Source organism: Leptinotarsa decemlineata, unplaced genomic scaffold (genome assembly GCF_025532065.1).
Source record: "Leptinotarsa decemlineata unplaced genomic scaffold, Ldec_3_MD MMD2_tig00003798_RagTag_RagTag, whole genome shotgun sequence".
Classification (NCBI taxonomy): Eukaryota; Metazoa; Arthropoda; class Insecta; order Coleoptera; family Chrysomelidae; genus Leptinotarsa; species Leptinotarsa decemlineata.
This window is the reverse complement of record NW_027412596.1, coordinates 290,947-304,944: the sequence shown is the minus strand read 5'-3', so window position 1 is coordinate 304,944 and position 13,998 is coordinate 290,947. Positions and strand designations below refer to the sequence as shown.

The following is a 13,998-nucleotide window of genomic DNA, read 5'->3' as shown; positions in this document are numbered from 1 at the left end:
ACAGAATCCTGTATACTCATATGGACGCAGAATCACCACCTTCATGTAAAGACGCAGAAATGATAGACGGATGTATATATATATATATATATATATATATATATATATATATATATATATATATATATATATATATATATATATATATATATACACATACATAATATTCATAAACAATTATATTCCAAAAACAATACATACTGAAATATTCAACTAGAAACACTACCAATATCAAAAATAAAAAATCTTATTCGAGATATTTATTCACTGAATAAAATATTCCTAAATATTTTCATGTTAAAAATATTAGAAATGTATTTAAATTTGAATGTTCCTGCTCTCAAAAAAATGTATAATGAAATAACAATTTTGTGAATTCATCAGCACTAATTGGAAAATAATGAATATATCACTTCACTGAAAGAGAAAAAATTTATTACATGAAGAAATGAGCGAGATATAGATTTCTCACTTCAAAAACTAAACTCACAAATGAAATATACTGAAGATACACAACTGAAATCACTCTCGTTCAAACATGTACTCAGTCAAACCAACAAATCCCACATACCAAGTCTCTTCGGGCCTAAAATGTAGTATAGTAGGTTGAGCACCATGAATTTATTATCGAAACTATTGTCTTTTACTTACTTTTCTCAAAGACTGAATATGTAACTCTACTGTTTGAAGATGCAAAACAAACTATTTACACACTAAATACGACAAAATGATACTTCAATTATAACACCAATGCCAACCGTTATGTTGAACCAATTGTCTTGCTTCCTTTCGGCGCAGTAGACCAAAACCAATTGTCGATTTCAAAGCAAAGCTGTCAAGCGTTAAGGGGCAGCCGCTTTCACAGAGCTTCGACTGTCGCGGGCTACACTTCAATTGACCAATGAGAAACGTTTACTCCAATACTTCATTTCTCCATTTCTCTTCCTCATTTGCCAGGATTTGTCGCTTTGTATTTGAATAATTTTAAAAAAAATAGGATGAGAATAAACTGATTTATTAATGCAATTGATTCATTTATTGAACCATCTGAATTTTTTGTTGTTTCCAATAGTTGGAGCAACTCATCAGAATCTTCGCGATGAGTTCAAAAACTGGTTGACACTATAAGGGTTATATACAATAGGTTATGCATTCAATTAGAATCTTCAAATATTTTTGTTTTTAATAATATCGAATTATTTAAATACTTTATCATAAGATGATTCAAAATTCTAGTGATACACCGAATATAATATTTCGAAATATACCCTGGGGATATATTCTAAAAATATTTCATATGATATATTCGATCGACAATATTCTTAGAATAATCCATTTATAGACATTCTATGCACATTCTTTTGGGAATTATTCTGCCATATTCATTCAAGCATCTTCTATAAATATTCTAAAGACATGTTTATATTTCAAGAATATTCTATGAATATTTGGAATATATACGTTCGTTTTATGATTAGAGAAAATATTCCATGAATATCTGGTGCTGTGTGGGAGCCTATGCCACCGTACTTTAGGCATCTATGCCATTGTTTATGTTGGCGGAGACCAACTTCAAACATGAATGAAAACTATTTTCAGTTAGTGAAGCTTATTCACAAGTAGTTGTCACTCATTGAGCAAAATGGTAGTGAACTGTTGAAAAAGACTCCCCTCAAGAGAAATATTCAATAAATTATTTTTGATATGATTTCCTATGAGGCAATGGAAGTGCCGTTTTGTCAGGAAGGCGATGCAAATAGTTTCATTTAACGAGAACCTGTCACTGGTATTGCCTGAGGATTTCTCAAGCAAACATTGAATATCTGGACTGCCTAATGTCATATTTCCGACAGAATCTTACAGGATTGGCCCATTCCAATACAGCAATGATAATCTACATGTTTACGTCTACGTAGGTCTACGAAGAAAATAGTGTATACTGTTTCTGTTTGAAAGATAATGATACCGCAGATCATTTTCTGTATACCTCGCCGTGAATATTATATAGGTTTGGAAATATTTGGGAAAGTTTCACTTTCACCATGTGATGAATTACTCACCTAATGACATAGTTGTCTCCTATGAAAGAATTGATTCATTTGGTCGAGTTGGGATAGTTGTGAGCTGTCTGGGATGGTTGGTCGAATACACTCACTCACTTCGAACAAATCTGTTTTTTCATTTCTCTAAAAAATGTTTAGAATCAATAGGGTGTTTGGGCGGCACTATTCCATCAAAATTTCTATTTTCTGCATCATTTTTTGTGAATTACGGACAAGAGCTGCTGTTCGAGTACCAAAAAAATGTATTGATATTTTCGAATTCCATGCATCACGCATGGAAAAAAAAGAAGGAAAGAGAGTCGTTCGAAAACCCTTGACGCTGGTACATGTTGAGATTTTTGAGTTCAGTTTCGCTTTTTGTTATACTCTTATATCATCCATATCTAAAGAGACACTGTAGTCAAGAAAAAAAAAGGCCAGCTTTCTGCATTCTGGTTAGTAGCTCAATTTCTACGATCTTGTATCGCCGAGTATCGAATGAGAATCAGTTCTTTTATATTATTTATACAGTTAATTCTCTCTCCTAATTCATCTACTACAGAAGGAGAAAATATTACGCATTCTTCCCTTTTTGATATAAAATTCATGAGTTAATTTCGAAGTAACTTCTATATTTCACAATCTATACAGTAGAATCTACCAGCAGGTATGAGTATATTGTGAGTGGAAATAATTTGATACACCGAAAGTACAAATGAATCTCAGTTGCGATGTTGATAAAGAGGACTGAATACATGTAGAGAAAGGATTGAACTCATTGAGTCTTTTCTCTATCTTTTGCACCTTTGAGGCATTCAGTTTCTCTTTCAAAATTTCATCATATTTCATTGAACAAATTACTCTGTGAAAACTGTTCAATTATCATTATCATGCATTACTTTATGAATTATTGAAATTTGCCTATGGATGAATGTTTCGAAACATATTTATATCCAATTTGACACCTAACAAATGGATTGAAGAAGCCAATATGATTATGTGCCCAATAATATAATATAAACTTTCGTTATATCAGAGAGGACCTCTGCGCCGCGCTCTGTTGTCTCCTGATTGTACTATCATACATACTCTCCCAAACTTGTACTACATACGTAACCGCACGTTTAGCTACCGTCTCATAAATCATTCCAACACATTCTTTCCTCAGCCCAACATTCTGACCGATCCATCTTCTCAACTTTCTCTCATTGTGGTCTATTAATAATAATTCATAATCCGCCACAATTAACGAGTATTTCACCCTCAAGCTCAGCTCAATCATTATCTTTCCATAGCTATGACCTGGGGTCTTTGATCTCACCTGGCTGATTAGAATATGCATTATGTATTTGATTCATCATATCCCAAACACATCTCGACCACCCATGCTTCACATTCATCCCATACCAGCTTTCATTTCCGTTCTATATCGCAGAGTTCCCTTCGATGATGACGAGTTGGTCATCCGCGTAGGCCTGTACTTGTATACCATGTTCAATATGTACTTGTATACATGTACGTCAAAGCCTTCTATGCCTTTCTGATTCATTGAAACCATTGTGTCAGTCTCGAACTGAAGCCCTGTGGACAGCCTCTGTTCATTCTTTTCACTGTACCGCAGTTAGCTGTTCTCCTTTCTGAGAATCTCATGCACGTTTTTCTCAAAAGTACCGGCATTTCCATTAGCATTATACACCTCTTAGTTACTGATGCTCAAGCGGTATTAAAGGCATTTGATAGGTCCAATGCATCAACCAGAATATGTTTCCTTCCTTCCCTGTTATCTTTCACCTTGTTCACCACTTTCTCTACAGCCATGATACTCATACCTACCCTCCTCCCACCCTCAATTGATATTGATTTGGAAAAAATTATAACTTTTTTCCGCATGGCCATGGGCCTGGGATTTCCGCCCTTTGCTCTGTTTCATACTCTAGAAAAGTACCTTCTATCCATATAGACGTTGAATATTTCCAACATTCGGTTACGTTTCGAATGAGTTCGTTAGAAACCCCATCCATACCCGTATTTCTCCTATCAAATGGCTGTTCCATGACTGTGTGCAGTCCCCAATCGGAAAGGTCGTTTTTCCTCTTCCTATGCGCCTTCATCTCCATCTCTAATCCATCGCCTGGTCAAAATGTCGATAGAGGGACTTCCTTCGGAAAGAACTAATTCAGCAGGAGCCTACTGGTTTATTTTATCCCCATTCACGACGTTAGAATGGACTAAGCCATCTGTATCAACATTGGGGAGTTGATAGACGCAGTCCCATGGATTTTCATCTGGGATCAGCTCTTTCCTCTTCCTCAACCAGGCAATTCTATCATCCCCTTTTATTCTTCCATACCTCTTATTTTCTGTTCTATATTCATTCATCCTTCTCATTCTTGCGTCTCCCTTCCTTGAATCGTGAAACTCTCTTCTCAACATGAGATATTCGATTGCTCTCCAGTTGGTTTCTCTTACATTCATTACTTCAGCTCTCCTCATCTTTAGAAACCCCATCAGATAGAACTCAATCATTCTATGATTTTCAAATTTTTTTCCATATTAGACATTCAGGTGGATATCCACGCGACATTCTTGACATTCACGTCTCCAATCAGAATCTTACTTTCTTCCTTCCCATTCATCAAATATTCTCCCAATTTCGGCTCATCGTAAATATTCATAATTTAAAAAAAAATTCACATGAATAGTTTCACATCTTCTTTCACAAGAGAAAAGTTAGACCTATTTTAAAAATCACGCAAAGTTCCAGTTACGTGGTTTACGTAGAAGAAAAACCAGAAAAATCAAATGAATAGGATGCGAGAACAAAAGTCCTCACAATAGTAGAGGAACTGCTATACATGAAATAGTTTCAGCTTAAAATTACCTATGTTTCGTTGAGGATTATCCTGTAGTTTCTAGATTGCAATTACTCTGAACATTACATTCTCATAAAATCCTTAAAATGTCTCAATTGTAAAAAGTTCATTTGGAAATTAATTGCTTTCTTTTTTTTTGAGATTGTTGAGTTCTTTGTTTGAATATGAAGCGGTAAAATGCCAAAACCTTCTTTTCCCACAAAATGAATCTCTCCTAAAATATACTTTTTTCAATTTGACCAAGATTCTTATGGCTCGGATTAAATCATATAGGTGAATGAATATCATTACCTAATGTCATTGATTGTATGAGAAAATTCAACTGATTCGTGAGACAAAGTCATAATTTCATGGATAAATTGAGTACTTCATTTTATGTTCACCGTTGAGAATGACGTGTTCCATGTAAGTGAAATTTCACCTTTTCCATATACTACATTGTGTAGCAATTCTGTTGATGAATTGTAATTCAGTTCTATGACAAATGTTTGGAGTGATAACCGAATAGAAAACAGTGTTTCAATCTAATTTTTAATGAATTTTAAATTTTACAGAAAACACTGTTTTCCACTCAGTTTTTACTCCAAACAATTTTCATAGAACTGAATTACATATTTATAGAATAGCTACACAATGTAGTACATGAAAATAGCAAACAAATGTCATTATTTACCGTCATCGATGAGATCAATGGATTTAAGGTAAAAATATACCCTTCTCAATTTTTTCAATTCTTCTCATTCTTTGAAATATTCCATTATACTCTGGAATTTTATAATGGATATTTATCACAGTAATTGAATAACTTCACCTTTCGTTTGATTTTTCTCTGTGAAAAATTGAATCGGAACTTCTTCCAAAAATAATACTTCTTCCATGTATTGAAACTATTAAATCAATGGGCGTATTGTGTACCAAGTTGGCGTCAATAAGGAATGATCCTTACTTATTTTGTTACTTCAACTTTTACTTATACAACAAGCTTTTTGTTTTGATCTTCATATCTCATTTCATAGATACCAGATTTTCCAGTTTTCATCCCTATATTTCAAAATGACTGATACGTGTTAAAGTGAAATTGAGACGATAACATTTTTTATTCTTTGACGTCTTGTTTATGAAAAATGCTCAGAAGTGTTCTCAATTTGATATAAAGACAAAAAATTCTAGTACTTTCAAATGTTTCCCTGATAGCTCCAACTATCACAAGGTGGGGCAGGTCGTTATCCTCTCACTTTTTCCATAAGTGAACAAGATAAGTTGTTGAGAAGAATGTTCTCAGGGACAGAGACAAAAACAATGAGTATAATTCAAACATTCAATAAAGTGATTAGGTCATGATTGAATTGTCTAATTATTATTTTCACAGAAATACGATGAAACGTAGTATACCACCGGAGTTGATTGAATTTGAAAAAAATGAACAGAAGAGCAACTTACAAAAAATTGCTCGTTAGGATTATCAATTGTTTGTCAACCATGAAGATTGAATGATAGGAACTGAGAATTCTGGAGTTCAGGAAATGCGTAATGAAGTCTGCAATAAATAGTAAAATCTCACTCCATGGGCGGGATACGACACGATTTCTGATCCTTGATGGCGGAACATGTGAGAGGTTATTCCTAAAAAATCTGCCGCACACCATCCTCTGTAGGAAGGGCTGAACGACCAGTGGCATTTGCCAATTAACTCTGGGTTATTCAGCGCCCACCAGTTTCAAAATTTCCTTCTGTGGCATGTAAAGTTGTTTCAAATAACACCAGGCCTATACAAAATCCACCTTATCAACTGAGGTAGAAATTCCCAAAGAAACAGGCTACGCCACAACAGATGAATACTTTCCCAGAAAATAAATTATACTTTTTGAGAAACTTTCTCCTGAAAAAAGAGGTTGGACCAAATCAGTTGAACAGATAAAGGAGTCATCTTTTGATAAAAAATGGAAAATAGTTCGGTTTGAAGAGAAAAATCTCAAAACAAGTGGTTGAGGCTAATAGGAGCAGCAATGCCATGAAGTCCTTTTAAAAAAAATGAGGCACGAGAACTATCATCCGTAAAAAAATTACTATTTTATATTGGTCATCCTGGATTGATGAGTGGAATTTGAAACCTCACCTCACCAGAACAGAAAAAGTGTTTCTCGACGCGTGTTTCGCTAACCATATCAGCATCATCAGGATATACTACTACTCCTAAGGACTATGCTAATGTTTTCTTACGTATCTAGATGCCTGATTACAGTACAAGGTGAGGTTTATTGAATTGATTATTCCTTGCTACTTGACTGAGGAATGCTTGAAACTGTTGAGGCTCGTGTATGAAAACAAATTGTCAGATGCCTTCGAATGTTCAGAATTCAGAAAATACAGAATAAGTTTCATGAACGATAACAGCCCTCTGTTCGCATTCTCACGTAATCACAGGTAGAGAACAGGTTACGATTACATATCAGTCAGAATAATATTAGACACCAGGCGTTATTTCAATGACCCTCATTATGTAAGGTAATGATGATTCATTTGTATGTGTATAAAATCATAAGCATAGTCTTCAACAGTAGTAGTCATTTCCTGATATAATAAGTCGGTTAGTACAATGCGCGTCAAAAGGCAATGTTTTTGTTCTGGTGAGGGAAAAGCATATTGGCCACTATTCACTCTTCGATTATTCGTTTGAAATTATCACAATAATTTGTATTCGATGACAAATTATTATATGATCGGAGGTAAATATTTATACTAACTAGATACAGGTAAATTAAGTGACAGTTAAAAAATTAGTTCAGTTATTTTCCTGATAAGGCCAATTTGGCCCAGAAGAGACCGTTTTGGTGTAGTAAAAGTATCTCCATTGAAAACATCAGTCTGTTCATAATATGCGCACACAGTACATCACTGCATCGCGAAAAAAAGAAATGATGCCCTCCTTGACCTTCACCCTCGTATCGTACCACTATAGCGGGGAAACATTTTCTTTTACGATCTTCGTACTTATGTGAACATCATATCTTAAACGGTTAAGAGGGTCTTGGGACATTTAATTTGAAACCCAAAAGTAATATGGGACTTGAGTAGGGTGATATAAAGGATGACGACAGGAATGAAGACCGTTTGACATCGTAATCCCACTGATAAAGTTGAAGGATCGGTTTTTGGGGAATTTGGCTCGTTTCTGTTCGAGTATGAAATTGAATTTGCCGTTTTCGCTTTATAAGATAGTACAATTGTCCTGGATATGAAGTCGGAGCGGCGAATTATATACCCGGTTACAGTGGTGCTTCTGTGATGCCACATTAAAATGTAAGTAGTTGTGGAGTAGATCATTTGTCTCTGGAAGTTGGGAACGTTTCTGTGGGAAATATGTTCAGAGCTTTGCAGTTGGACCATACGGAGGGGGGCATGAAAAACATACTGCTTGGATAGAAGGACTTTTCTGAAAAATACAAAACCACTTCAACATTGTTTGTGTGAGAAACAAACTATTAAACACAAACTTTTGCAAAAACCTTCTACCAGTCAAGCACGGATGTCACTTCCAAACATTTGTTAATGCTGATTTGCTCATTCAGAAGATAAAAAACTTTGAGATACCAACAACCTGTTTAAGGTGAATAACTTGTGAATTATTTAATGAGTTTCTATTGCAGATGAAGAAGGAAGTTGAAAAATCCCCATCGAGCCATAAGTTTTCTCTAATATCAGCGTACATTTGTAGAGCTTTTTTCCAATGGAAATCATTTGAAACAAATTTTATATCGCAGGGCAAACTTTTTAGTTTACCCCGATAAATTACTGCGTGAAATCAAAGTATTTTTCACAATAAAAAATGTTTTTTTTATCTTGTGGTACCTAACAATTTTGCCTATTAAAAAAACTGCTAAGAAATAATACAATAGATACTCATCTTTACGTTTCTAAGATATTTGCAGTTATTCCTTTTGATTAGAATTTTTTTGTCAATTTCTGAAGACGAAAGCAGATTTTGGCCTCCGAAACGCAAAGATTGATATTGTTATTTCTTAGCAATTGTTTTGATGGGCAAAATTGTTAAATACGACAAATTACTAATGAATAGAATTTTTTTTTTTGTGAAAAATACTTTGATTTCTTGCAGTAACTTATCGGGGTAAACTAAAATGTTTGCCCCTTCTACACTTGTATGAAGTTAGTTCTCCATTACAATTTTGATATCTTTCAGATTTTGGAAGGTAACAAATACCCAAAGAAGTCGATGAAAAACTGATTTTTCTCCACATAAAATAACTTTCGTTGAATATTCAAATTCATCAAACTGGGATAGTCAATTCCGATAAGGGTGAAGACAGTTGAACTCTGTTTCTTGAAGGAATTTTCGTCAATTGGTAAAAAAAGTAATGCAAAACTATATCGGTTCTGCAGTGGTGCTTTTGCAGCTATAGAAGTTGCAGTATTGGGACAAATCGTAATAAATTAGTACAATTAATGATATTTTTCGTAAGTCATCTGTAGATGAACGAAGATGATTTTAAGATGACATATTTTCATACATACTCAAAATATTCAATGAAACTACAAACAGAAATATTGTATTCCATATTCCATAATTTTCTTAGAACTGAAGGAAATGCGATTTTTTCCACTCAATTGAAAGTCTTTATTTTTATCGATGTATCGAAACAGTTAGGAAAATAATGATTTTTCATTACAAACAGACAATGGACAAATAGGCCACATTGAAGAAAAGGGTCGATTGTTTTGTTTCATTATGAAATAGTTAAATATGATGTGTTTATGTTTATACGGTCATCCGAAACACGAATAAATACCTACTGCTCTGCATGCAAGTCCTACATGATACATTCTCCCAGGAGCTGATAAAAATTCGGAGCATAAACTAAATCAAAACAGTGAATTTTTTATACTATACAGGATGGAGCACCGAAAACGAAACAGATCCAATATCTTCAAAACACATGTGTTCTGAAAAAAAAAATGCAGAAACACGTCAATTTGCAATCCAAGGGGGACATCTTTCTATCATAACCTCAACTGTCATACCTCTCTCCCACCCCTCCGTGACTATCACCCAAACAATTTGAATAAGGGAAGGAGTAAGTGTGACACATCGTTGAAAAGGTAATTTCATAAGGAATTCAGTCATGTCAATTTTAGCTACCTAACTTTCGATTTTGGCGCCTACTTGCGGAAAAAAACCGTTCCGTATTCCAAATTATGATATTTCATTCTTAAGCTAATTTGACATCGATTCGGTGACAATGCATTATGGAGTTTTTCTAGGGGAAAAACAAGATGACGGCTTCACAATGGCGAACAAGATTAACAATTATGGTCCTATTTGATTAAAAATTGATAAGTGGTGGTTTTCAGGGTCGGGAATTATGAATTGTTTTCCAATGCAATAAATCAAGATGGTGGCTCCAAAATGGCGGACGAACGATTCGATTCAACCAATACAATTGAAAAACAAAACAGTAGTTTTTTCTGCAATATAGCGCCAAAATGAAAAGTTGAGTAGCGAACACTCACATATCTGAATTCCTTATGGAGTTACCTTTTCAATGCTGTCACCCTAAGTACTTTCCCTAATCAAATTTTATGAGTGAACAAGGGGTGAGGAGAAAAGTATGACAGTTGAGATAACGATAAGATTTGTCCACCTTGAATTTAAAATTGACGTGTTTTTGCATTATGTTCACAACACATGTGTTTTGAAGAATTCGTTTTTGGTGTTGGGTTAAATCGAACCATAATCACAAATTTCGTCCGCTATTTTGGAGCCACCATCTTGATTTTTTGCTTTGAAAAACAATTCATAATTTTCGACCCTGATAAACACCACTCATCAATTTTGAATTAAATCGGACCATAATTGCAAATCTTGTCCGCCATTGTGTAGCCGCCATCTTGTATTTTTCCCTAGAATGCATTGTCACTGAATTAATAATAATAATAATAAATTTTAATCTTCAGAAACATACAGTTTATAGACACGTCAATACATATGCTTGAAGCAGTTAGAGATACATTACTATAACTAAGTTAAAACAATAATAATAATAGTAAGTCACTTGACTACGATAAATACATAAAGTCATAAAAAAACATGTAAAATATAAAATGCAGAAGTTACAAAAAAAAACTAGTTGAAATTAAGTGATAATAAATATTGAGATTAAACATAGATACATACATGTGAGACTATTAGTTTAGGTTGGGTTTATGACTGCTCAGCGAGTATACGTCATCAAGCCCCCGTTTATCACACAAGTTTCATATTCCTCTAGTGAGTAGAAAGCGTTGTCCGTCAAGAAGAGTTTAATAGTGAATTTAAACGTATACATGGTTGCATTTTTCAACTTATCTGGTAGCACATTATATAGTTTGTAGATGAGTGAGTTTTTGGAAGATTTAGCAAGTCTATATCTGGGTACTCTGATATTATTGGCCCCGCGGGTATTGTGTTCGTGGACAGCGGATTGCAGAGTTAAATTCGGCAGGTTCTTATGTATTTCCAGTAGTGTGCTCAAAATAAAGAGAGATGGAAGAGTCACAATTTTCAGTGCTTTATAAAGTGGTCTGCATGTATCCCGATGATTAGCGTTGGAGAGAATTATCACAGCCTTTTTTTGTAGTATGAATATTTTTGGTGCAGCTGTTGAGTACACACAGAGCCCTGAGTAACGTCCAGTTTGACATCTCTGAAACCGGATACACAGTTATTGTATAGCACCGCTTGAAATCTGTTAGTTAAGTAGGACTCAATTAAGTCCAAGGCTTCCCCTCTCATGCCGTAATAATTGAGTTTTTGTAGTAGAATATCGTGGGAGACGCAATCAAAAGCCTTGGACAGGTCGCACAGGGTGATACCCATATGGCGCCCCTGTTCAAGACCTTGGACCAGGCTCTACAGAATCCTTGATGCTGCACCTATGGTTGAACCATCGGATCGAAAGCTAAATTGAGAGTTGCTGAAGTAATTATTGTCTTCGAAGTACTTGGTCAGTCTTTGCTTTGATAAGGTTTCAATAATTTTTGAAAATATACATATTATATACATAATATAAGATATTGTTATGTACTTGGTACATTATTGTGTTTTATGAAAAAAGAGAAAATATGAATCGGTATTTTAGAAGATAACAAAGTAAAATTAAAATATCAGAGATAAGTTTATGTCAGTGATTAATAAATCACTTGGATGAACCTGGGTCATCTACAGGTTTTCTTGGTTTTCCCTTCGGCCACCCCTTTTTCTTCTTTTTCTGAGAAGACAGGGATGAAATAGATTCTGTATCAGATGATATTCCTGGACTTGGGGTTCGGTCAAGGTTTTTTCTTTTCATTTGAGAAGTTGTTAGTTCCCTTTTCTTGGTGCAGGGGGTTGTCGGTTTCATGAATGACAACGGTGATATTTCTGTCGTTACTGCATTTTTAATTATTACACTCAAATGAGTTAATAATTCTTTCACATGGTCTGTTATATCACCCTGTACATAACAGAAAGTGATAATAAACAACAAGGTCGGATATGACATAATAAAATGGAAAAATATGCTCTCTGGTGTCAGTGACCAAAAACTTATTTACTTATTTATTCAAAATTCAAACTCTAGAGGTTCAATTTATATTGAAGACAAGCACATTTGCAAATCGTAAACCAATCGGAAAAACCAAGAAATATTCTATAACTTTGAATGAAGTAAGAATCTCCACTTCTGCAATAATCTCAATAATCACACGCTGGAGGCATACATATATATATATATATACATATATATATATATATATATATATATATATATATATATATATATATATATATAGCTTAGTTCGAGGAATGATACTCTGACGGAATTCGATTTTCAAATATCAGAAATCATCGACTTTATGTTGACGATATACAGTACCTTGCACTGACGAGTGGCCAAACAGCCCGAAACCGGTCTACAAGTGTGTTCCAATAATTGAAAATCTATTGCGGCAGTTGTATCGCCAACAGCATATGAAGGAATAACTTCCGTGAAGAATCCTGCACTGACACCTGTCGGATATAATCCAACGCCCTTCGTGGTATTAGCCAGGGAAGTAGTTGTTTTCTGATAGGTGTCAGTCCATTAACCTACTGTGTAGGGTGTTGAGACTGGCCTGAACGAATTGTTCTTTCAGATGATTTGATTTATAACTAGTCTTCAAGTATGCCCACTGACTATACGTGATGAATAATTGGACTATAAATTTCAAATTTCGTGAATCTACTTCAAAATCACAAACAATTGTTGTGATTTCGGTTTCACGAACTATCACAAAAATTCTTATACAATACTAATTCACTCCCAAATGTGAACATCGAAATTCTGTCAAAATCAATAGCTGATGAAAAAAATCTCTTTCATTCAGGTGATAGAATAAAAATTGAGAGCTTTTTTATTCGATAAAATGAATGTACATAACAAAGAAGTATTATATAATCCACTGATGATATAAGATTTTATCTACCAGAAATAATTCACAGAAATCTCAAAGAAACTAGGCGAATCCACATCGTATCGCAAGTAACCCCGATTACTCTTCCGAACTCTCCTCGAATCGATATTCTTGGAGACAGACACTCTCAATCACATGTATGTAGGTTATGAAGGCTTTATTTACTGTAATGACTGATATATCATCTTTGTTTGAAGATAATGTATGACAGAATTCACCCAAGCTGAAACGCAAGGCTCTGGATCAGACAATAGATGAATGGATGTCACGCACCAGAAAGTCGGAATCGCTGCTTAACATGTAAATTTAATTTAATGTCAGATACGGAATGTATCATCACAATCATTACATAGAAATCGAATTAAATGTGATTATACTCGCTATGGGGATAACAATGTTTTGAAAAGCTGATCTATTTTCATGTGTACTCATTTATTATTTCTGACTAATACATTCATTTGGAAAATGAAACTTCTTCCATACAGAAGTCCTAAGAAACAGATAAGATTTGTTTTTTATTTTTTTATATGCTAACAAAAACACTGTCTTTCGACGAGCGTTTTGCTAACAGAATAGCATCTACAGATGGAGAAAAGAGC

At 34.3% G+C, this 13,998-nt stretch overlaps 1 protein-coding gene across 1 annotated transcript in view; it reads right to left on the bottom strand.

Moving 5' to 3' along the window:
* Positions 1-13,998, bottom strand: part of LOC141483653 (twitchin-like) — a 437,930-nt gene that overhangs the window by 293,341 nt on the left and 130,591 nt on the right. The window lies entirely within an intron of this gene.